The sequence below is a fragment of the Leptonychotes weddellii genome, chromosome 8 (genome assembly GCF_054177405.1).
Source record: "Leptonychotes weddellii isolate Sample4059 chromosome 8, ASM5417740v2, whole genome shotgun sequence".
NCBI classification, from domain to species: domain Eukaryota; kingdom Metazoa; phylum Chordata; class Mammalia; order Carnivora; family Phocidae; genus Leptonychotes; species Leptonychotes weddellii.
This window is the reverse complement of record NC_138376.1, coordinates 84,115,499-84,141,530: the sequence shown is the minus strand read 5'-3', so window position 1 is coordinate 84,141,530 and position 26,032 is coordinate 84,115,499. Positions and strand designations below refer to the sequence as shown.

General features: G+C 38.5%; 1 protein-coding gene across 4 annotated transcripts in view; it reads left to right on the top strand.

The window, feature by feature from the left end:
* The window catches only part of CDK19 (cyclin dependent kinase 19), a 174,593-nt gene that overhangs the window by 31,282 nt on the left and 117,279 nt on the right, over positions 1–26,032 (top strand). The window contains exon 2 of one of the 4 annotated variants that reach the window (XM_031030363.2): positions 11,285–11,346. The exons of the other annotated variants lie outside the window; for them this stretch is intronic. The gene's annotated coding sequence lies outside the window, so the exon portion shown is untranslated. The remainder of the gene's footprint in view (positions 1–11,284; positions 11,347–26,032) is intronic. 4 annotated transcript variants of the gene reach the window in all.

Here is a 26,032-nt window from a genome sequence, read left to right as displayed (position 1 = left end):
TGCAGTGTTAGCATAGACTCTGAGTTCTGGGACACAGTGAAGGATCTTCAGTATCCAGTTAACTAAATGATTGGTTGGTTAATGGCGGGTGGGGGGTTTATGGAGCTAAGGCATTCATTCCTGCGTGAGAAAGACTTGGGTCACTAATGCTAACTTCTCTTGCTTTTTCAGATAGGATTAAACATGGTGCTCTATACCCTTTAATATTTTAACATGCATCTCCTAAAAATAAGCGCATTTTCCTGCATAACCGTAATACCATTGTTACAGCTAAGAACATTATAATTTTGTTCTTTTTAATAGAACTGTATAATGTAACACAAAATGTATGAAAATCCTTAGGTTTGCTCCTCAACTTTGTAATCTATTGAACTGTCTTTATCCCTGTTACTCTTTACCTATCTTTTTCTTTAAAAAAATTGTTTTTTAAAGATTTTATTTGTTCATGAAAGACAGAGAGAGAGAAAGAGGCAGAGGCAGAGGGAGAAGCAGGCTCCCCGCGGAGCAGGGAGCTCCATGTGGGGCTTGATCCCAGGACCCCGGGATCACAACCTGAGCCAAAGGCATCAAAAACTAATGATGGTGGGTGGATGGGTTAGCCTGGTGATGGGTATTAAAGAGGGCACATATTGAATGGAGCACTGGATGTTATACGCAAACAGTGAATCACGGAACACTACATCAAAAACTAATGATGTATGGTGATTAACATAACATAATAAAATAAAAAAACCCAAAAAGCTAATGATGTACTGTATGGGAACTAACATAACATAATAAAATAAAATAAAATAAAATAAAATAAAAATTATTTTCTAGCTTAAAAAAAAAACAACAAAAACCAAAGGCAGACGCTTAACCGACAGAGCCACCTAGGCGCCCTTCCTATCTTTTTCTTTAGATGGAAATCTGTATTGGGTAGCGCGTTTGCTGCTTTCATTTGACCCAATTACACAATCAAATGAAAGGAATATTTTTATTTTTTTTCCCATGTGTTTGTATTTTTAAAAATCTGGGTTTTGTTTCTGTATTTTATATGATTTGAAAGAGAATTACATGTAACTTATAATCAAAAGAAGAGTTTACATAGTCTCTAATTTCCATTTGATTGTTGGTACTTGTTATGTGGTAGAAGAAACTGAAGGAAGGCAAAGCCAATTATGTGCTTTTAAAAAAGTGGCCAACTTTGGAATTTTCATACTAAAAGGAGGAGGGAAAGTAATATGGATATTCCTATTGTTTTCAAGCTTAACTTTATATGCTTTTATTTGATAAGAAAATTTATAATAACTTCAGATAAAGATCTTGTACTCTGAAAAATTATGCTGCAAATTTATCCAGGGTCCTTGCTTTATTTTTCTCTACTCCTCCATCCCCCTCCCAGATTTAGTACTCTGCATTGTCTTCCTCCCATATCATCTCCTAGGCTGTGGATACAAAGCACCATCTTATTTTATCCTTTTTAAAAACATCAGTTACCTTGATTAGAAGGAAGGAATTTAGTGTCTTGGTATAGCCGCGGCGTTGTAGGCTACAGTTAGGAATAGCATGAGCAAAATGAGGTAAATGAGAGCTTATTCTTCCTAGATTACAGACCTAATCATAACTACCAGTTGGAGGCAGTTTGACTAGTAGGAACAGACTCAAAATTATTGTTACATCTCTGTATTCTACACAGAAGAAGCAAAATGTATAAAATTATGATAAAAAGAAACACAGCAAGTAATTCAGGACAGCTAGTGTAAGCACTTGGGATGGAGGTTGGAAATATGTTTGGTTCTATCAATTGTACTCTTTATTTTTTTACTTATTTTTTAATTAAGTAGGCTCCACGCCTGGCATGGGGCTTGAACTCACAACCCTGAGATCAGGAGTTGCGTGCTCTACTGACTGAGCCAGCGGGTGCTCTTTAAAGTCAGTTTTTTTCTCATTATTTAAAAAATGGCTTCCTTGCACCCAACCAAAATGTTGTAAAGAGTGATGAAGCATATTAAAGCTTAGTTAACTGGTGAATTATTTATTGATAACTTTCTCTTGGCTCCTATATTTTATGTTTATATCCAAGAATTTAAGAGCTAGCAGGTAATGGACAACAGTTGTTAGAGATAGACATTTCTGAGTTCAGATCCTAGCTGTTTAACTTTCACAGATCGTGTACTACTTAGCCTTTAAAATGAGGTGAAGAACTATCTCACAGAACTTTTATGAAGCTTAGTTGAAATTATGTATGTTTGGAACCTGGTACAGTGCTGCGTAGTGGGCACTAAAAGACACCGGCTCCTTCTGTCATACCTAAAAACAAACTGGAGTTTATAAAAAAATGGAAAATTAAAGTCTCTCTTCTAAAAATAAAAAAAAAAATCTAAAGGCCATCTCCTTTAAGCCTTGTCATTGTGTGGCGATGGGAATAGATGCACTCATAGTTTCTTGGGGCTTTTTCTCTTTCAAAGAGCTCATTATTCTGTTTTGTAACTGCCTGGTATAATGCTTGGCACATAAATATTCCTCAATATGTGTTAGAGGGATGTCTTGCAAAGAGAGAAAATGTTCTCTATTGCTTTTTTCTCTTGAACACCTCACAAGTTGTTTACTTATATAGATTTACTCATCCACTCAAGATACTTGGCTTGTTTTGGAAGAGAAATGATATTTTATATTTAGGAAATTAAGTACAGTGTTACCGACTGGCTAAAAATCCTGATGTCTAATGATATATTCCATGATATCAGAATTTTTGTGATTTGAAATGAAGGCAACAGTATGCTTTTAAATGTTTGAGGATGGACAACCCTCTTGGGTCCCCTCCCTCTTTAGGAGCTTTGTATTATTGCTCAATAAACTTTACTATCACTCAATAAACTTTGCTTTGCTGCACCAAAAAAAAAAAAAAGTTTGAGGATATGAAATTTTTGAAGGGCTTAAGAATGACTTTCTCTGAACTTCATTCATTCACCCCACATTTACTGAGTACTTCTGTGTTCTCTAGACCCTGTGTTAAAGGCTATGGAAAGCCGAAGAATTACTGATGGTTTCTGTCCTCAGGGACTTTTACTTCAGGGACAAAGGCAGATAAGAAAACCAACGTTACATTATAATTGAAAAATACTATAGGACCTGCGCAGAAAAGGTGAACATAGCAGAGGAAGACTGTCTATTCATATTTGGTGCGTGAAAGTGTTGTCTGCGCCTGTGTCAATGACAGGTGCAGCAGGCAAACTCTTCGGAAGAGCTGAGACTTGAAGGACAGGTGGAGAAAGTTTCCGGAAAAGGACATTGCAAGCAGCTTGTGCAAAGGCAGGGTGGTATGAGAAGCCTATAAGTTGTTCTTTGTATGATGAAGCTGGGATCATCAAGGACTGGGTTCCTTCTGTTTGCTTCACTGTCCTTTGGCATTGCTTCTATTACCTTGCAGTCCAAAATCACTACCGGAGTGCTCTCCATCATGTCCCAGTAAACGGACACACTCCCAGCTAAGTGAGTTCCGTTGAAGTAGCTTTTCTGGAAGTCACATTCATGACTTCCACTTCCAGCTCACTGACTAGTTGTAGCAGCTCGGAAGGCTGGAAAGGGTGCACTTCTACCTGGGGGAATGCCATCCAGAATAAAGCCAGGGTCTGTTACTGAGGAGAAAAGAGAGAATGGGTATGTAGACAGCCAGCGGTGTCTGTCACAAAGAGGATTGAGAATGGAGGTGGGGAGACCAATTTAGTACAACAGTTAAGTAGTAATACTTGCAGTCTCTTAAAGAAGAGATTTCATTGATAATCTTGAAATGCAAGAATGTGTTTGGTTACTAAGTAGAAAAGCTATTCTGCTGGGAAAACTAGAGGATTGAAGCCATTATTTTGATACCATTCTGTTCAAGTTTCTGGGAGCAAAAATTATGCTTTAATTATTTTAACCCTTGAGTTAAATTCTTTCCAACTAAGCTTTTCATAAAATTAAATATTTTGTTGCTAAAGAGGATTAACACCGATAGGAATGGCATGAATAGGAATTACATTAAAAAAACTATAGCATGACTTTTGCAACTGGGTAATAATATACAATGAAAGGGGATTTACAATGTATTTTTTCTGGGAGAGGAAATAATGAATGATTTTATTTTTCTTCTTTTTACTTCTCTTTAAACTTTATACACTTAGCACATATTATTTTTTAAAAAATGGGGTATGGGTGCCTGGGTGGCACAGTTGGTTAAGTGACTCTTGGTTTCAGCTTAGGTCGTGATCTCAGGGTCATGATCTCAGGGTCATGAGATTGAGCCCCTTGTGGGGCTCTGCACTCAGTGGGGAGTCTGCTTAAGATTCTCCTCCTCAGGTGGAGGGGCAGAGGGAGAGGGAGAGAGAATCTTAAGCATATTCTGCGCTGAGTATGGAGCCCAGTGTGGAGCTCAATCTCATGACCCTGAGATCACGACCTGAGCTGAAACTAAGAGTCTGATGCTTAACTGACTCCACCACTCAGGTGCCCCCATCTTAATCATTTTTATTTTTTTATTTTAATTTTTTAAAAGATTTTATTTATTTATTTGACAGAGAGAGACAGAGCAAGAGAGGGAACACAAGCAGGGGGAGTGGGAGAGGGAGAAGCAGACTTCCCGCAGAGCAGGGAGCCCAACGTGGGGCTCGATCAGGATGCTGGGATCATGACCTGAGCTGAAGGCAGACACTTAACGACTGAGCCACCCAGGTGCCCCCATCTTTACCATTTTTAAGTGTATGGTAGCATTAAGTACATTCATATTTTTGTGTGCCATCACCACCATCCATCTACAGAACTCTTCTCATCTTGCAAAACTGAAACCCTGTACCTTTAAAGAATAACTCATTTCTCCCCTTCCCCCAGCCTCTGGCAACCACCATCCTACTTTCTATCTTTATGAATTTGCCTACTACTCCAGGTTCCTCAATAGAAGTAGGATAACACAGTATTTGTCCTTTTGTGACTTACTTATTTCATCAAGCATATTCTTAAGGTTAATCTATGTTGTAGTATGTGTCAGAAAAAAAATTGAAGATCTAATTGGCTTTATTAAATGATTCATGAATCAGACAGCATCCCATCTAGCAAGTAGAGAGTTACTCTAAGGAGTAGAACAAAATGGAAGGTTTTTGTAGGAAAGAGTGTGGGGCAAGAAAGTTATAAGCAAAAGAGAAGAAAGGACAGTTTCAGGCAAGATCACGTGCCCTGAAGGGAATGGGCTGAGGGTCTTATTATACAGATTACCTCATCTTCCTTTGGGGGATAGAGAAAGTCCATGGCACATATTACCTCATTGGTGCTGATTAGAAAATTTTTAATTGACCAGTTAAGACACTGGAGATTGAGGGGCGCCTGGGTGGTCCAGTTGGTTAAGTGTCCGACTTTAACTCAGGTCATGATCTCAGGGTCCTGGGATCGAGCCCCTTGTTGGGCTCTGCGCTCTGCCTGTCCCTCTCCCTCTGCCCTCCTCCTGCTCTCTCTCTCTCTCCCAAATAAATAAATAAAATCTTAAAAAAAAAAAAAAAGACAGTGGAGGTCGAGACTACAGTTAGATCTGGTATTAAGCCCTGGTTTACTGACTTGGGGCCTTAAACTAAGTGATGGCATTTGGGGCCAGTGATTTTTTTTCTTTCTTTTTTTTTTTTTTTTTTAAGATTTGTTTATTTATTTTAGAGAGAGAGAGAGTGCTAGAGAGCATGAGGGTGCATGTGCATGTGTGAAGAAGGGGAAAGGGACAGAGGGAGAAAAATCAAGCCGACTCCCTGCTAAGCATGGAACCTGACACAGGGCTCAATCTCACAACCCTGAGATCATGACCTGAGCCGAAATCAAGAGTCAGCTGCTTACTGACTGAGCCACCCAGGTGCCCCGCTGTGATTTTTTAACAATTACCCCCTGGGGATCAGACACTTGGTTTAACTGAGAGATGTGCTCAAAATTTAAGGCATTAGCACCGCTCTCAGCTACTGCCCTGGAAAGTTCCCACAGTTGTTATGATTTCTTTGTGCGGTATCCGTAGGTCATGATGTTTTTTTCTAATCTCTGTGATATTCACAAGTAACAAGTTAAGGTGTGCAGTTTTTAAGTCAGTCATTCTCTTTGTTTACTTGGTGGTTAGTGGCTGCAAACAGTCATTTAATTTAAAGCTTTTGTGAGAATACAGTTTGCCAGGGAGATTATTATGATTACTGTAAACAGGATAATTTCCAATGTTTGGAGTGCATTTTGGAGCCATGGTCCCCAAGACTCAAGTCAAAATCATATAGGTCAAAGAAAGACCCACTGAAGGAGTCACCTTTTTTAGACAAGCGGCCTGCTCAGTGATCTTCGTAGTTAAGTTTCAACTTCCCCAGAAATGTTAATCCTGCTGTAACTGGTGCTGTAACACAAACACCTCCTTGCTTGGCTAAAAGATAATCAAGAGCTATCCTATTATCAAGAACAACTTTGGCTAGAAAGTCTAAGGATCTTTTTTTGGGCAGCTATTGCTTTAGCAGCAGTTTTTGCAATAATTTTAAGAATTAAGGAGAAGTTCTTGATCATAACCTCATTACATTTATCCCTAACCAGGGAAATAGGGACCTGTCAAAGCAGTGGATCCTGAATCATGAGTATCTCCTGCTAGGTCCTTTTTAAATCAACAGTGTAAGTTGAGGGGAGCCTACCAGTGAGATGTCTCATTTTGCTTGTAAAAAATTAGGGGCACAGTTAGATTTTCTCCTAGCCTGATATAAAAGGTTGTTCTACTTTCTAGAAGTTACTCCCCTAGCAATGGCCTGGGAGATAAAGATGAGGGCGTTATCTTTCCAGGCCAATGCCAGAGGAAAGGAAAGGAAAAGGAGAAAGTTTCAGGTTTAGTTAACTAAAGTATGAAGTCTTGGTTCATTGTCTTGGCTGGGAACAGTCTACCTTGATGTCAGCTACTTCTCTTCCTCGTCAAATTGATTTGGGGGTCTCCAGTGTCTGTACAGTAGCAGGTGTCGGGTGGAGCCTTCTGTGAGATGTGTATCCAAGGTTCAGTGCCTTTTAATTTTGCAGCAGCGTCAGTGGTCAGGAGCCCTTGGTAAGATCCTTTGCAACGAGGTTTGAGGGCTGCCATCCCCTGAGGATGTTTCTGGAATACCCAATCACCAGGCTCCAGACTGTGACCAACAGGATCCTTTGAATTGGGATCTGGGATGGCTTCTTAACCTGTTGATAATAGGCTTGAGCATGAGACATTAGAGACTTACAGTAGTTGATCATATACCTGAAGTAACAAGGGATTAGCAGAAGGTGGTATGCCGGTAGACATTGGTCTGCTGGTGATTTTCTTGTGTGGAATAAATTCGTTTCCCAAAGGGGATATTGGGAACAGTCAGTAAGATCAAAAGCAATAGCTTAGCCAGGGAAGTCCAGTAGATTTAGCAAGTTTAGCAGTTTTAAGTTTGAGGATCCCATTAGTTCTTTCAGCCTTGCCTGATGATTGAGGGTGATAAGGGCAATGATAATTCCAAGAAGTTTGCAAGTGCTTCATTAAGGCTTGTGTGATTTGCCCAGTGAAGTGGGTGCGTCCATCACTGGAGATTACAGGAGGTATGCTCCAAGTATAACCACAATTTGTTTATCCATTCATCTGTCAATGGAGACTTGGGTGGCTTCCACTTTTTGGCTATTATGAATAATGCTGCTATGAACATGGGCATATAAATGTCTCTTTGAGAATCCCTGCTGTGAATCCTTTTGGCTATATACCCCGAAGTGGAATTGCTGGATAATATGGTAATTCTATTTTTAATTTTTTGAGGAACTGCCATACTGTTTTCTATTGCAACTGCACCATTTTACATTCTCACCAACAGTACACAGGGGTTCCAGTCTCTCCACATCCTCACCAACACTTATTTCCCTCCTTTAAAAAAAATTGATAGTAACCATCTTAATGGGCATGTGGTAGTATCTCATTATGTTGAATTTTTTTAAGCTTATAAAATGTTTATAAGAGTGAGTTATATAATCACATGGCAGCAATTTAATTAATCAATTTATTTTTAAAGATTTATTTATTTAGGGCGCCTGGGTGGCTCAGTTGGTTAAGCGACTGCCTTCGGCTCAGGTCATGATCCTGGAGTCCTGGGATCGAGTCCCACATCGGGCTCCCTGCTCAGCGGGGGGTCTGCTTCTCCCTCTGACCCTCTTCCCTCTCGTGCTCTCTGTCTCTCATTCTCTCTCTCAAATAAATAAATAAAATCTTAAAAAAAAAAAAAGAAATGTAAATTCTTCGGCCCCAGTACAAACGAAAAAAAAAAAAAGATTTATTTATTTATTTTAGAGAAAGGGAGAGAGAGAGAGAGAGAGCAGGGGGAGGGACAGAGGAAGAGGGAGATAAGCAGACTCCCAGCTGAGCAGGGAACCGGACGTGGGGCTCGATCCGCAGACCCTGAGATCATGAACTGAGCTGAATCAAGGGTCAGATGCTTAACCAACTGAGCCACCCAGGTGTCCCTATTTATTTATTTTTAAGTAGGCTCCACACCCAACATGGGCTTGAACTCACAACCCTGAGATCGAGAGTTGCATGCTGTACTGACAGAGCCAGCCAGGTGCCCCACATGGCAGCAATTAAAAAAAAATGGAACAGAAAGTACTCCCCAACTCAATCTTGCTACTCTAACACCAATATTATTTTAATGTTATTTGGCTATGTATGACCATATATATATTTTACTCATGACTGGGCTCATAAGCATTTCCCATTTTTTTTTTTTTAAGATTTTATTTATTTATTTGAGAGAGGGAATGAGAGACAGACAGCAGGAGAGGGAGGAGGGTCAGAGGGAGAAGCAGACTCCCCGCTGAGCAGGAAGCCCGATGCGGGACTCGATCCCAGGACTCCAGGATCATGACCCGAGCTGAAGGCAGTCGCTTAACCAACTGAGCCACCCAGGCGCCCAAGCATTTCCCATTTTTTACATATTTTGTACAACAATCATTTGAATTTTAATTTTCCAGGAAAATGTTGCAAATGCTGAAGGATCCATATAGCATGATTGACTACATTGAATTCATTTGAACATTTATGAATAAATTGAATATTTATTATAGTGTGGTTTCTTACATAGAGATAAGTACCTGGTTTGTATGATTTTAATTCCATAGACTGGATGATACAGTGATGAAGAGTGTGGCTCTTGAAGTCATGTGTTTGAATTGCACATCTGCTGCTTCTGGCTGTGTGTGTTTAAGCAAGTTTCTTAAGGTCTTGTGTCTCAGTTTCTTTATTTGTGAAGTGAGGGTAATATCTCAGAGTTATGAAGACCGAATGACCTCATACCCGTGGAGCTCTTAGAATTGTGCCTGGCACATCATATATTCAATAGAAGACTTTGCTGCCATTATTGTTTTATCGGGTGGGATTTTATCTGTTTGGTTTTTAGAAATATATGCAACATGCAGATAGTTCCTGTGTCTCACATCCTGTCAGTTAGTTTAGACTGTCCCAAGTAGCACTTTAGAGGAGGGTGCAGTCTATAAGATTGCTTTGGGATTTGGGGGAAGATAAATCTGAGGCAGATAGTGCTGGGCAAAATGCTAAATTAGTAAGATGATACAATCCCCTCCTGGGGATGGTGACCTTTCTGGCTGCCATTTAGCCCTGACAGCTACTCTAGGCTCTTCTGGCCAGCTCAGTCTTTTTTGCTTTGGGCTTCCTTCCTCATCCATTTCCCCAAATTCCTTGGCTTGGCACTCTGCATTCCCTCTATATGACCACTTTTTTTTTTTTTTTTTAAGATTTTATTTATTTATTTGAGAGAGAGGGAGAGAGCAAGCACAAGCAGGGGGAGCAGCAGAGGGAGAGGGAGAAGCAGATTCTCCACTGAGCAGGGAGCCCGATGTGGGGCTCGATCCCAGGACCCTGGGATCATGACCTGAGCCGAAGGCAGATGCTTAACCGACTGAGCCACCCAGGCGCCCCTATATGACCACTTTTATTGTTAATTTAAGTCAAATACACTGATTTAAATTCTTACAAAATATAGCATCTTGTGATTTTTAAAATCTAACTTTTTTTGATATTCAATGTAAATCTGTGAGATGGTGAAGGAGCCCTCATTGAACAGCTCTGGTTGTACTAAGAAATTAAGTGAGCTGCCTGATGTTGCAAAGCAACAGAATGATTTATCTGGAACTTGAACTCAAGCCACCTGACTTTAGGGCCAATGTTTTGTAATACTATATTTCTTTCTTGACATACCATGTTTTAAGACAACGCTTTGTTTCTTCTTTCCTAATTATTTGATGACATTTTTAAGGTTTTCTAAATATTACATAAAGATAACATGTGCCCCTCTTTCAAATTTAATAGCTTGTAAAATTTATCTGATTCCTGTTCTCATACCCGAGCTGCATTTTGCAGTCTTTTATCCCTGTCGTTCGAAAAGAATGAGATGAAATCTGAGTTCTAAATATTTTCCCTGATTACATACTTAATTTTTTACATGGATGTTTTCTGAAAAGCTTTTCACGTTTCATGCTTATATTTATTTTATAATATTGGAACAAGGTAGATTTCCCCCTTACTGCCTAGCATATGTAGTACCTTGCTCATTTCAAAATTACTGTCAGACTTGGCATTAGAATATCTTTTCGGTTCTACTTTTCCTTTTTCCTCTACCTTGTCCTCTTCCAGGTCTGTTTCTAATTGTTTTTCTCGTATATCCCCAACAATCTCATGTCCTAAGAAGGAATTTACCTTGAGCTGTAGGGTCTATGACACTCCATTTTGTGAAGAATATTTTTCTACTTAATTTCTTTTATATTCCTTATGTGTGTATTGGCTCTTTACATTATTTATTTATTTATTTATTTATTTATTTATTTATTTATAAGTAAGTTCTATGCCCAACATGGGGCTTGAACTCATCACCCTGAGATCAAGAGTTTCATGCTCTACTGACTGAGCCAGCCAGGTGCCCCATCTCTCACATAATTTTAAAAATTAAATTGTTACTTTGACTACATATGAATTCATACTTTGTTTCTCTTTTAGTATTTCAGAGAGTATAAATCATTTCTTTTGGTGAGAGTATATATGAATTAAGGCTCCACTTCTGCTTTTTTTCACGTAATTAGCTACATAATATATAATGAACTCTGAATATTATCAATATATTGTTGATGTGATCACTGTCAAATCTAAAATCCGATTTCCTTGACAGATATGTAGACTTGTGATAGGCATTTGGCATTTTATGTTTTGGGCAGTGTAACTTTAAATCTACATAAACTTCTCTGCCTTTTGCCTCTGCTGTGTTCATAGATACCAGGAGGGCTTCGTGTATGGACCTCAAGCGTTGGAGGTAGCAGACTTTTCAGCAGAAGGTAAAGCAGAGTGTTGCCTTCTGGTGTCATTGTGTGTGTGTGCTGGGGTGGGTATGTGACAGGTGAGAACTCTTCACAAATGTCATCAGAAATAATTTATAATGATACATTAAATAATTCACAGAATTTAAGGCCAACTTGTATAATTTTATTCAGTATTATTAAAATCCATACCAAATAGAAAACTTTAGATAGAACTAAAGACTAAATGTCACCCTCTGCTGTTAACAAAACAGTAGGGGTGATTAAGAAAAGAGCATTAGCATAATGTGTAGTATCTACCATCTAGCTTTCTCAGACCTAGCTTCATGATGATTTCTTCCTGGGAAGTTGTCCAAGTCATTATTCATCTGTTGTATTCTTCCCTGCTGCTCCTTTGCTGAAAGATTGCTTCACAATAGAGACAGCCTAGTCCATGACTCATGGCTAGAGGATAGACATTCTTGCTGTAGGTCCCATGTGCCAAAAATGTTAGTTTCCAGTATGTTAATTACCTCTTTTCAGAATGTGTTAATATGCTCTTCTCTCAAGTTAGTTCTTGTTTCAGTAGAGAAACAAACACATCCCACATATTTGTAAAATATGTTTTTATAGAGACCTTCTTAATGAGTTACTTTTTAAGAAAATAATGCGACACACCTTTCCTGGGTAATGCTTCTTTGATTTTTTTTTTTTTTTTAAAGATTTTATTTATTTATTTGAGACAGAGAGAAGGAGAGAGAGAGAGCTCATGAGAGGGGAGAGGGTCAGAGGGAGAAGCAGACTCCCTGCCAAGCAGGGAGCCCGATGCGGGACTCGATCCAGGGACTCCAGGATCATGACCTGAGCCGAAGGCAGTCGCTTAACCAACTGAGCCACCCAGGCGCCCCTGATTTTTTTTTTTTTTAAATAGAAACATTTTGCCTTATATGTGCCAGATATTATAGCTACTACTTTCCGTGACCTTGTAAAACCATTTATGAACTTTCTTCAGATGATACTTGTATAGAGGTTTTTTGTTGTTGTTGTTGTTTGTTTTGTTTAAAGATCTATAGCCGCTAACAAAATGTATTCTTAGACATAAAGTTCATAATGTGGCGTTTTTTAGAGAGAAATCTGAATGGGAATTAGAGAAATGGTTCCCTTATGTCTTCTGGAAATTTTATTTGTGGTGGCTGCACATTATACCTTATATGCGGATTGTATACCATATGCAAAGTCAACATAGTACATATATGTAGATATATATATTAGGGTGATACATATTCATTAAATTTCTGTTCTGTGCCCAACACAGACTCCATCTTAAAATCAACCGAGTTTAACTGTTTCTTTCACTTCCTCCTCTTCAGAGAAGCTTCTTTTATTAACTGGGAGATAGTTAATGAGAAGGTAGATGAGTTTCAGACTGTTTATTGTGGTTAGCTACAATGGTACCTCTTAGGCCCTTTCTCCTTTCTTTTACTCTTTTCAGTGGCCAGTTGGAGGATATTTTCTATTTACCAGTATATTGGAAGTAATTTCTTAAAGGCCTGCTCATGCTTCATTTTCAGGCCACTTGGCTCTACACCCTTATATTTGCTTAACTATTCTGCATGTGGTATATTTTGTTACCAATTGAGAATCTCAATAGATTATTCTAAGCACTAGTATAAAAGATATAAAGTTCTGCTTCTATCAAAGCAGAGAAAGACTCTCCTCCCCAGGTCCTCACCCCCCAGTTTCTATGAGAAAGATGTGATGAAACGGATGGCTCTTAAAGTATTTTTTAAAAAATAATTGACTCTATTTTTTAGAGCAGTTTTAGGTTTACAGAAAAACTGAGTGGAAAGTACGGAGAGTTCTCATATATCCCCTTACTGCCTCCCCTTCCTATGATTAATATCTTGCTTTAGTGTGGTCCATTTGCTGTAATTGATGAGCCAGTATTGTTATATCATTATTAATTAAAATCCACACTTTACCTTAAAGTTCACTCTTTTCGTTGTAGATACGCTATGGGTTTGACAATATGATATCATATAGAATAATTTTCTTGCCCTGAACGTATCCTGTGCTCTACCCATTTATCCCTGGCTCCTTTCCTTTGAGCCCCTGACAACCACTGATCTTTTCCTGTCTCTATAATTTTACCTTTTCCAGAATGGCATAGTTGTAATCACACAGCATGTAGCCTGAGATTAGCTTCTTTCACTTAGTAATAAGCATTTTAGCTTCCTCCATGCCTTTCCATGGCTTGATAGTTCATTTCTTTTTAGTGCTGAATAACATATCATTGTCTGGATATACCATAGTCTGTTTATCCATTCACCTACTGAAGGATATCTTGATTGCTTCCAAGTTTTGGCAATTATGAATAAAGCTGCTATAAACATTCATGTGCCGATTTCTGTGTGGATATAGTTTTCAATTCGTGTGGGTAAATACCAAGGAGTGTAATTGTTGGATCATATGATAAGAGAATGTTTGGTTTTGTAAGAAACTGCCAAACTCTTCCAAAGTGGCTATATCATTTCGTACTTCCACCAACAATAAATGAGCTTTTACTGTTGCTTCATATCCTTGTCAGCATTTGATCTTCTGGATTTTAGCCATTCTAATAGGTGTATAGTGGTATCTCATTTTGTGTTTTTTTTTTTTTTTTTAAAGATCTTATTTATTTATTTGACAGAGAGAGACACAGCGAGAGAGGGAACACAGGTGGGGGGAGTGGGAGAGGGAGAAGCAGGCTTCCTGTGGAGCAGGGAGCCTGACGCGGGGCTCCATCCCAGGACCCTGGGATCATGACCTGAGCAGAAGGCAGATGCTTAAGGACTGAGCCACCCAGGTGCCCTTCATTTTGTGTTTTAATCTGCAACAGTCTAATGACATGTGATGTTGACCAGCTTTTCATATGCTTATTTGTCATCTGCATATCTTCTTTGCTGGGATGTCTTTTGCCCATTTTAAAATGGGGTTATTTGTTCTCTTACTGTTGAGGGTTTTTTTTGTTTGTTTTTGTGTTTTAAGTAGGCTCCATGCCCAATGCAGAGCTTGAACTCACGACCCTGAGATCAAGACCTGAGCTGAGATCAAGAGTCAGACACTTAACCAACTGAGCCACCCAGGTGCCCCTCATTGTTGCATTTTAATAATATTAAATTGTATATTTTGAATACCAGTCTTTTAACAGATACATATTTTGCAAATATTTTCTCCCAATCTGTGGCTTATCTTTTTAGTCTCTTAAGTGTCTTTTGCAGAGCAGAAGTTTTAATTTTTAGTCAAAAGTCATCTCCAAACTCAAGGTCATCTAGATTTTCTCTTCCATTATCTTATAGGAATTTTATTGGTTTGTATTTTACATTTAGATCTATGTTCCATTTTGAATTAATTTTTGTGAAGGGTGCAAGGTCTGTGTCTAGATTAATATTTTTGCATGTGGATGTCCATTAGTTCAAGCACCATTTGTTGAAAGACTTTTTTTTCTCTAATGCTATCCTTTGTTGCTTTGTCAAAGATTATTTGAATATACTTATGTGGGCCTATTTTTGGGCTCTCTATCCATTCTATTAATCTGTTGGCCTGTTCTTTTGCGAATGTTACCCTGTCTTGATCACTATAGCTTTACAGTAAATCTTGAAGTTGGGTAATGTCAATCTTCTGCTTTCTTCTTCTTCTTCAATATTATGTTGGATATTCTGAGTCCTTTGCTTTTCCGTGTCAACTTGAGAGACATTTTGTCAATACAAAATAACTGGCTGAGATTTTGATTGGGATTTTGTTGAATCCATAGATCACATTGGGAAAAACAGACATTTTGTCAATATTGGGTCTTCTTAGGCACATGCATGGAATATCTCTTCCTTTATTTAGATCTTTTTTGATTTCTCTCCTCAGTTTTCCTTGTATAGATCTTGTACATGTTTTGTTAGATTTATACCTAAGTATTTCATTTTTGGGGGTGCTAATGTAAATGTTATTGTGTTTTTAATTTAAATTCCAACTTTTCATTCTGGTATATAAGAAAGTAATTGACTTTTGTTTATTAACCTTGTATCCTGCAACCTTGCTATAATAATTTATTTGTCCCAGGAGTTTTTTGTTGATTCTTTAGGATTTTCTCCCAAGGCAATCATATCATCTGTGAACAAAGAGTTTTATTTCTTCCTTCTCAATCTGTATACTTTTTATTTCCTTATCTTACTGTATTAGCTAGGACTTCCAGTGTGATATTGAATAGGAGTGCCTTGTTCCTAATCTTAGCAGGAAACCCATCTAGTTTCTCTTCATGAAGTATGACAATCTTGATAGATTATCCCAGTCAGTAGTATAAGAGATGTAATGTACTATTCATATTAGGTCATAGGAGGCCTCCTTCCCCTCATTGAAATTTCTAAAAGAAAGATAGGATTAGGGGTGCTCAGACGATTAAACGTCTACCCAGGGTCCTGGGATTGAGCAATGGGCTCCCTGCTCAGCAGGGAGTCTGCTTTTCCCTCTGCCTCTTCCCCATCGCTCATGCTCTCTCTCTCTTTCAAGTGAATAAATAAAATCTTAAGAAACAAAAAGAAAGATACGGGCGCCTGGGTGGCTCAGTTGGTTAAGCGACTGCCTTCGGCTCAGGTCATGATCCTGGAGTCCCTGGATCGAGTCCCGCATCGGGCTCTCTGCTCAGCAGGGAGTCTGCTTCTCCCTCTGACCCTACCCCCTCTCATGTGCTCTCTCTCATTCTCTCGCTCTCAAATAAATAAATAAAATCTTAAAAAAAAAAGAAAGATAGGATTAAATTGATGGTTAAAAAGTATTTTAAATCATGGGATTCAGGTAGTTTTTCATATAATACCTTATATTTAGAAACTGCACATATTACTTAGTTCCTCCACTCTCTTGTCAACTTCCAAAGAACAAAGATTTTAGCTCAATATATTATTATAACACTTGTAGGTTCAATAGGCACTACAATAGGCAAAACAGTTTGTTGATGAAAAACTTAATTCTAGACTCTTACTGTAAACCTCCATTAGAAAGGAGATAGAAAAGGGAGATAACCAATAACATCAGTCCTCTAATCAATTAATCCATGAAATATTTGATTGTTAGTTGCTAGGTATTGTGATGGCTACAAAGATACACATGATAATGACATCTTGTTTCAGAAAACTTATTATCCATATAGGAAATGTTAATTTCAAATGTTATGTTCCATTTTTGTTAATATTTGCCAAAAACTCATATTCCTGTGTCACTTCCTATGCACTCTTTTTTGGGGGTGAGGGGCAGAGGGGAGAAGGAGAGAGATAATCCTTTTTTTTTTTTTTTTAAGATTTATTTATTTTAGAGAGGGATCGGGGAAGGGCCAGAGAGTCTCAGGCAGACTCTGCTCTGAGTGCAGAGCCTGACCTGGGACTTGATTTCACAACCCTGAGATCATGACCCTGAGATCATGACTCGAGCAGAAACCAAGATTCAGATGCTTAACCAACTGCACCACCCAGGTGCGCCCCGCCCAGAAACAATCTTAAGCAGGCTCCACGCCCAGGATCTCACAACCCTGAGATCATGACCTGAACCAAAATCAAGAATTGGACACTTAACAGACTGAGCCACCCAGGCGCCCCCCTTCCCAAGCATTCAAATTGAAATGTCTGTTCATGGACATCTTTAGTATTATTCTAAGAAAAGTTTACAATTTTGATGCAAGAACTGACAATTATTGAGCTTATAGCTGGACACAGTGCTAGGCACTTTACATATGTGATCTCAATTATCTTCAAAACAGTTGTGCAATGTTGTTACTATTATTCTCAATTTACAAATGCAAAAACTGGCAACCTGAGGGTATAAGTAACTTAACTTATTAACTGTGTGACTTAGTGTAACAGGTGTATAATTCCATATCCCATGCTCTCTAAGTCATACATTATAGAAAAGTACCATACAAAGTGGTATGTGATGAATGTCATATGTATAATACAGAATTGTGCTTGGTGAATGCAGAGAAGAGAGCTTTGACCTTAGACTAAAGTGTTACAAATTTCTGGAAAGCTTGGTCTAATGGATAGGAATAATAAGGGGAAAGAGAGATCAGGGAGATTCGTCACCGTGGTAAAGACAGAGGGTCAAAAATAGGAAGTATTTTGTGATTTGACAATATAATATAAAAATATAAGAAGAATTCCTGCTGTAGTAGTAAAATGCAATAGAACAAATTTTGTCTTTTATTTTTTTTAAAGATTAGATTGATTGATTGATTGATTGATTAATTTAGAGCACGCTGAGTGCAGAGCCTGATGGGGGTTTGATCTAAGGACCTGACCTGCAGTCAAGACGTTTAACCATCTGAGTCACCCAGGCACCCCTGTCTTTTATTTTAAATGAGAACTTCTATCCTCTATTTTTCTCTTAAAATCATTTCAACTGGATTTGCTTATTAGGTTTTGAGTATGAGAGAGTAGATCACAGAACAACTCCCATGTCATCAGTCCTTAACCTTATCTTAGAGCAATCACTATAGCAAGTGCAGAGAGAGCAAAAGCTGGAGAGAAATGGAAGATCAAAGGAATCTTAAATTTTAAATCTCTCTCTCAAATAATTAAATCATAAAAATAAAAAAAAGTCCGGTTTCTTTAATGTGGCTTACCTGTTCTGCTTGATCTGGCCCCGCCTCCTTCTTCAGCTTTAAATTGCTTTCCCCTATTCTAAATCAGCCTTACTGAACTTCAAATGCATAGAACTCTTTTGCCTGTGGTACATGGTATTCCCTTTTTCCAGAAGGGGAATAAGAAGAGATGAAGCTGCAGTGATTAAAAGCATAGACTCTGAAGACAGACTTCCTAAATCCAGGCAAATCCTGATCTGCCACTTACCTAGCTGTGTGATCTAGAGTGAGTTACTTAACCTCTCTGCTTTCAGTGTCCTCATCTATATGATGGAATGGCAATAGTATCTGCTTCACAGTATATTGTGAGGATTAAACAAGTTAGTATCATTGAGACTTTTAAAGTGGTGCCTGCCTCAGACTAAGGACTATATAAATGTAGCTATTATTATAACTCTTATTATAAATGTGCTGTGCCATTGGATGGTATTAAATTTTGTTTTAAAGATGATTCAAGGATAACAGAAAAAATATGTTGTTTCCCCATAAATAATGAGTTAATTGGCTGGTTCTTATAATTGGTATTTATCTTTTTTCTTGGGTGAGCAGCAGCTTTATATTCCTAACTTCTTCTTCTTCTTCTTTTTTTTTTAAAGATTTTATATGTCTGTTTGAGAGCAAGAGAGCACAAGTGGGGAGGGGGCGGCAGAGGCAGAGGGAGAAGCAGACTCCCCGCTGAGCAGGGAGCCCAACGTGGGGCTTGATCCCAGGACCCCGGGATCATGACCCAAGCCGAAGGCAGACGCTTAACTGACTGAGCCACCCAGGCATGCATATTACTAACTTCTTGTGTTTTAGCTTTTTAGTGACTAAAATTTGGCCTTAGGTTGACATTCTCATGAAATGGATCATTTGACAACATTGTTTACCTGAATTTTTATACAAACTAATTCAGGTAAACCTCCATGGAAACTTTTATTTTTTTAATTTTATTTTAATTTTAAAAAGATTTTATTTATTTATTTTATTAGAGAGAGAGTACATGAGTGGGAGGAGGGGCAGAGGGAGAGGGAGAGAGAGAATCCCAAGCAGACTTCCCACTGAGTGCCGAGCCCGATGCAGGGCTCAATCTCATGACCCTGGCATGACAGCTGAAACCAAGAGTCAGATGCTAAGCCGACTGAGCTACCCAGGCACCCCCTCCATGGCAACCTTTAAAAAAAATTAATTCTTAATAACTAATACCTGACTTTTTACTTTATGATTTATGTGCCATGTTGATTAAAGTTTCAAGTAAAGTCCTTTAAAGGATTTCACTTTTTTCTTTCAAGTGTATTTCAGAGATTGTGGATTATAATGGTTCAAATGGTTTGGGATCTAGCAAGGATACTTACTGTATTATTAAATAGACTCTCCGAAAGGAAAAACTCTTGTTTCTCTCTATTCACAGTTCTACTTACTTAAACCCAACACTTCCCAGAACACTTCTGATACCAGATGTGTGACTATTTTCTCATACTGACAAGTTCTTCAACACCATCTGAGTATTCTACAATTTAATCAATTTTGACACTAACTGCTTGAAGTTGGTGCAGACTCCACAGCCTAAGGGCTCAGTCCCACAAGACTGCCCCCAGCTTCAGACCCCCATAGAAAGTGGTGGGTTCCCAAGTCACCTACAATTTCTGTCCAACTCGACTACAAATTGGAGGTTCCTATGACACCATCTGCAAGTTCAATCATTTGCTAGAATGGCTCACAGAACTCAGGAAAACAGTTTAATTACTAGATTACTGGTTTATTACAAAGGATATATTAAAGAATACAGATGAACAACCAGATGAAGAATATATAGGGCTAGATCTGTGTCTGGAAGGTCTGGAGCACAGGAGCTTTTGTCCCCATGGAGTTTTGGGGTATGCCACCCTCCTGGCAAGTATATGTATTCTTGTTCATCCATCTAGAGCTCTTAGAACTCTGTACTTCAGAGTTGAGGCTTCATTATGCAGGCGTGATTGATTAAATTGTTGATCATTGATTTTCAACCTCCAGCCCCCTTCTTAGGGATGTGGGTGAGGTTGAGGGGTGGGGTGAAAGTTCTCATCACCTAGTTTTACCCCTATTGACCAGCCCCCATCCAGTGGTTATCTAGAGGCTTTCTAAACATCACCTCATTAACATAAACTCAGGTCTGGTTGAAAGGGACTTGTTATGAATAACAAAAGAGTTTCTTTCACTTTTATCCTTCTGGAGCTATTCCAGGAACAAAAACCAAATATTATAATAAAAGATGCTTCTATGCTCTAAACACTTAGGAAATTACAAGGGTTTTAGGAGATGTGAGCCAGGAACCTTGGAGGAAGACCAAAATACATATTTCTTACTCTATCACAATATCACATTTTCTATTATCACAGTAGTTAAGGTCAGCCAGGAAAACATGGAAAACCTAAATTTTATCAAAAGAAGGTTCCTCAGTGGTCTAAGTTTGGCAGAAACTTAAGTCATATGGTGAAAAACTGATATATATTTAAATTTTAAGTGTTGATTTTGAATCTTAAAAGAGGACTTCAGCTGCCTCCCTTTTGACTCAAACTTTTTAGTTGGGTTTTTCTTTCCCTGTTTGTCTCTTGGCTCAGCCGGAAGACCTTGAGGGCAGAGCATCCCCTAATGGGAATCAAAACTACCCCCTGACACAATAAGGACTGCCCTGAGCCTGTAAGACCCCACTTGGTATTGACTCCATGACAATGATCCATTTGACCTTCACTGACTACCTGCATGTACCCACCCACCTTTGCCCCACGTTTTCTTTATGTAAACCTGGAAGTAGTTTCAGCCCTTTGGAGACTGTCTTTGAGAGGCTAGTCTGCAGTCTTCCGGCTGTTGGCCTCACAGAAATAAATTCCTTTGTTTCACCACACTCATCCTGTCTCTCTGCCTTTGGATTTTGTCAGCTGCGAGTGGCCAAACCTGGTCTATTTGGGACCCCTGGAGCCAGGTGCTCTTGCACCCCAGTGCCCTGGCTATAGTTTTGACTGTTAATTTCTTTTAAGTATTTATTTTTCATTGAGACTTATGATTTGAGATTATTTTGTGAAGACTGAAATATGAAATGTACCTAAAGGAACAAGTTGTTGATCTAGTTCTATTTGGTCTGACAGTGCTGGGTTCGAGAATGACAAAATATTCATATTTTTCTCCTTTCCTTCTAGAAGGAGATAGTTGCTTTCTGGTAAATTTTTAGATATGATTACTTTTCCATTAAAAAGTATTGGTAGGGCGCCTGGGTGGCTCAGTTGGTTAAGCAACTGCCTTCGGCTCAGGTCATGATCCTGGAGTCCCGGGATCGAGTCCCACGTCGGGCTCCCTGCTCAGCAGGGAGTCTGCTTCTCTCTCTGACCCTCCCCCCTCTCATGCTCTCTCTCTATCTCATTCTCTCTCTCAAATAAATAAATAAAATCTTTAAAAAAAAAAAAGTATTGGTATTTGCTTATGACTATTATCTTCCGGAATATTTTACTTTTGTCTTTAGAAAAAAAAAATATATTTTTAAAGATTTTATTTATTTATTTGACAGAGAGACACAGCAAGAGAGGGAACACAAGCAGGGGGAGTGGGAGAGGGAGAAGCAGGCTTCCTGCTGAGCAGGGAGCCCGATGTGGGACTCGATCCCAGGACCCTGGGACCATGACCTGAGCAGAAGGCAGACACTTAAGGACTGAGCCACCCAGGCGCCCCTAGAAAATATATTTTTTAAAGAAGTTTTTTCAGATTTTCTATATGCTGAAAATATTTTTTAAGTTTATCAAGACTAATAAATATGTTTATTTCAGTGCAACAAATGTTTAGTTTCTACGATTTGCAAGACACTTTGTTAGCTCCTAAAGAATATAGAGAAATGAGTAAGATAGTCTCCTTCCTCATTTGGGAATTGGGAAATAAGACATGAGTCAATTCTAAGTAATTCTAATAACAAAGTAGAGTATGTTACAGATCTTGAGAGAGTTTGAGCAAAGTGCATGTTCTACTGGTCCATGCTGTTACAAAACATCAGTAGCTGCCAAATATGACCAGCTTTCCTCTATTCCCTCCTGTTTGACTTTGCTTCTATGCTTTTGCCCAGCTTTGTTTTAATACTTGTCTTTTGGCTTCCATATACAACTTCCTTATTTTTCTTTTAACTTTCTAATTGCGCCTATTGGTTATTTTCCTCCTCAGTTTTGTTTTATTAAGAAAAGTTTTGTAAAAGCAAAGAAGTTTAAGGATGCCTGGGTGGCTCAGTCGGTTAAGCGTCTGCCTTCGGCTCAGGTCATGATCCCAGGGTCCTGGGATTGAGTCCCACATCAGGCTCCCTGCTCAGCGGGGAGTCTGCTTCTCCCTCTCCCTCCGCTTCCCGCTCCCCTGCCACTCCCCTGCTTGTGCTCGCTTGCTCTCTCCCTCTGACAAATAAATAAAAAATTAAAAAAAAACAAAACAAAAAAGTTTAAACTGTAGAACAATGAACATCCACATACCCTCCACCTAGATTTCAGTTTTGTTATCATTTTTCTGTATTGCTTTATCTCTCACTTTGTATATGTGTGTGTGTGTGTGTCTTTTGTTGCTGTTGAACCATTCGAAATAAATTGCCAGTGTCATGACATGAGACCCCAAAATACCTGAACCTGTATCTCCTGAGAATGAGGGTATTCTGCATAGCCATCATAAATTATCCTCTACTTAAGAAAATTAATAAAATAAAATTTAAAAAATAAAATTAACAATGATAAATTGTCTAGTCTATAAATTAAATTTTCACTGGTGTCCCACAAATAAACCTTTTTAGCTGTTTTTTTTTTTTTTAAAGTAGGCTCCATGTCCAGTATGGAGCCCAACACAGGACTTGAACTCACAACCCTGAGATCAAGACTTGAGCTGAGATCAAGAGTCAGATGCTTAACTGACTGAGCCACCCAGATGCCCTGACTTTTTAGTTTTTATTTGAACAACAGTCTAGTCGGGATTTTCATGCACACTATTAGTTGTTACATGTCTTGAATAGACTCCCCCCTCCCCCCAGTCTACCTTTTTCTGTTTTTTTTTTCTTTTTAGGAGCCAGGCCAATTTTCTTATAGAGTGTCTCACATCTAGATTTGCCTGTCAAGGTCTTTTGAAAGTTTCTCTTCCTGTAGCCTGTTGGAGGGTGGCATTAATTAGAGGAGGGCTTACCAACCCCAGGGGCATGGGCGTTGTGTATGGGTTATGGGTCCTATTTTTTTTTTTATAATTTTTTTACAGTACATCATTATATGGGTCCTATTTTTAATCCTCTAATATCTTTTTTTTTTTAAGATTTATTTATTTATTTGAGAGAGAGAGCATTAGTGGGAGGGTTAGAGGGAGAGAGAATCTCAAGTAGACTCTGCCCTGAGCATGGAGCCCTACACGGAGCTCGATCCCATGATCATGAGGTCATGACCTGAGCTGAAACCAAGAGTTGGACACTTAACCGACTGCGCCACACAGGCACCCCTAATCCTCTAAGTTCTTTGGCCATCAGTGGATTTTGGGGCCCTGGAAGCCTATGAGTCCCTTCACCTCTGCTGTGAGCATGGTTAATTTCCCTGGTAGGTTGGTGCCATGATATGAAAGAGCAATGGCTACCATCTTCAGCTCTTTTTTTCTTCTGAGCACTTTCTCTTGTGATCACATTTACTTCTATGGTTTTAACAGTTGCTGCCGTAGTGATGTTTTCTTTTCCAAATTCCTTTTCTGTTATTTCCTTTTTTTCATCTTCTTCTGGCTATCTAGTAGCCACTTCAAAATCACCATGTCCAAAATGAATTTATTCTCTACTTATGAACTGGCTCATTGTCAGTATTATTTGTGGGGAAGGGGAGGGTGTAGAAGGTACAGTGTAAATGGCTTTACTTTCACTGAGACAACACTCTGGCTTAGAAACCTCAGTCATGTTTAGCTGCTTCTCTGGCTGTTCAGCTCTTTCTCATATACATACACAGATGTGCATATACATTTATGCATCAAGTATTTCTTTAATGCCTTCAGTGTGCCTATATATATTTGGCTATGGTAGATGCGTCTATCTCTGGAATGCCTCTTGCATACATTCTTTCCATTCTTAACTATATTTACTCTGATTTTGTCCTTATCAACCCTTTCCAGAACTTTTACACTATTTGCCCAACCTCTGGTTTTAAATCCTCTGATCCATCCTGCACACTGTCTGCTTGTTGGGAGTATCTGTTTGATCATATGTTTCTCTTGCTTAAAAACTTCTGATGGTTTCCCATTCATTATACAGGAAAAATGCCAACTTATTAGCATACCATAAAGACTATGCTAATTCTGCTTTGCTCTTTTTGTGCTATTTCATCTCATGTTCCAGTTATATAAGTCTTCTGCTAATATCTTGAATGTAGCATAGATTTTAATCTTTAGACTTTGTCCATACATTTCTGGTGTCCATAAGACCCTGCCCCTTCTTTTTTGCTTAATGGAATCCTACTCACCTCTCAAGGTCCACTCAGATGTTCCCTTTGAAACTTACTTACCTGATAGCCTTCTGTCTATCCCTTTCACCAGAACCAAAGCCTTTGCATTCTTTATCTGATGTACTTTGCATATGCATCTGCTGTCGTGCTTATCAGATTGTGTCCATTGCTGGTGTGCCTCTCAATGTGAAGGTTCACAAGGGAAAGGATCATCTTGTTCTTCCTACTGTTCCTGAAGCCCAACACAAGGCCTGGCACACAGCACATGCTTAGTAAAATATTACCAAAAGGACAGTGTGGCATTCTTGCTGTATTACCTTCTGTAGTAAGCAAATCTGATTTGAGATTCAAGAATGCTCCTAGGAAGATAATATTTTATATTAACAATTTGGTTTATATGAAATATTTGCTAATGATTGCTTTCTGTGTAATACAGTCCTGAATTATTTGTTTTAAACTTAATACTTTGATGCCTTATGTCTTAAAGTATTACTGCAGGTATATTTGTTTTAATTTTTTTTTTTTTAAGATTTTATTTATTTGACAGAGGGAGACACAGTGAGAGAGGGAACACAAGCAGGGGGAGTGGGAGAGGGAGAAGCAGGCTTCCCGCCGAGCAGGGAGCCCAATGCGGGGCTCGATCCAGGGACCCTGGGATCATGACCTGAGCCACCCAGGCGCCCCTATATTTGTTTTAATTAAAGTAACTTCTGAGCAGTACAAATCTGCCATGATAGGAGTTTCTGAAATTTTATCATTTTAGAGCCTCTGAATTAGTAAATGTTTATTTGAATTGGAATTCTGAATGAAGGACACAGTATAACTGAAAGGTTATTTTCCAGAGAAAGAGATACATTGATCAGTTTTTAAGAAAACCTGAATAAAGGCAGTCTTTCTAAAGAATGAAGACAAAACGATAAACTCTTGTCAAATTTCCATGTTGCAGGGGAATCCTGAACTTCAATAAGGAGACCATTACTGTATTTTGGTGATGTTTAGAGAATGAGTAGATGAAATGTTTGATAGATGAAGACATAAAGAGGGTGCTAATACTATTTGGAATTTTTTTATTAATAAGGGGAATACAAAATAGAGTAACTTGTGTTACAGGTTTTTAATATTTCAGAATTATTTTAAAAGTCTGTTATTATTTAAACAAAAAAAATTTCTGATAATTAAAAATATTATGGTGTTGAACTGTTTATGAGTGAAATGGTGTGGTGTCTGGGTTTTGTTTCAAAATAATCAAGAGGGGGGTAGGCAGTGGAAATAAGACTGGCCATGTGTTGATGATTTGTTGAAGCTGTGTGACAGATACGTAGGATATCACTGTATTTTTTTGTTCAGTTTTGGAAAATTTCATGATAAAAAATTTAAAAATATTATGGTATTATATAATAAAGGAAAGCATTCCCAAATAAAGAATTGTTATTATTAGGCTGGCTGAATACTGAGTTCATGATATTGAATAACTCAGAATGATACCAGCGTGAAACTAAGTGATCTTTTTTGGTTTTTGTTTTTCCAAATTTTTTATTCCATAAGAGGAAGGCTCTTAATCTGTTAAGCCCAGTCATCACATATTAAAAGAAAGGGATAGGATATTGCTTTATGTACACATTCTTGAAGAAAA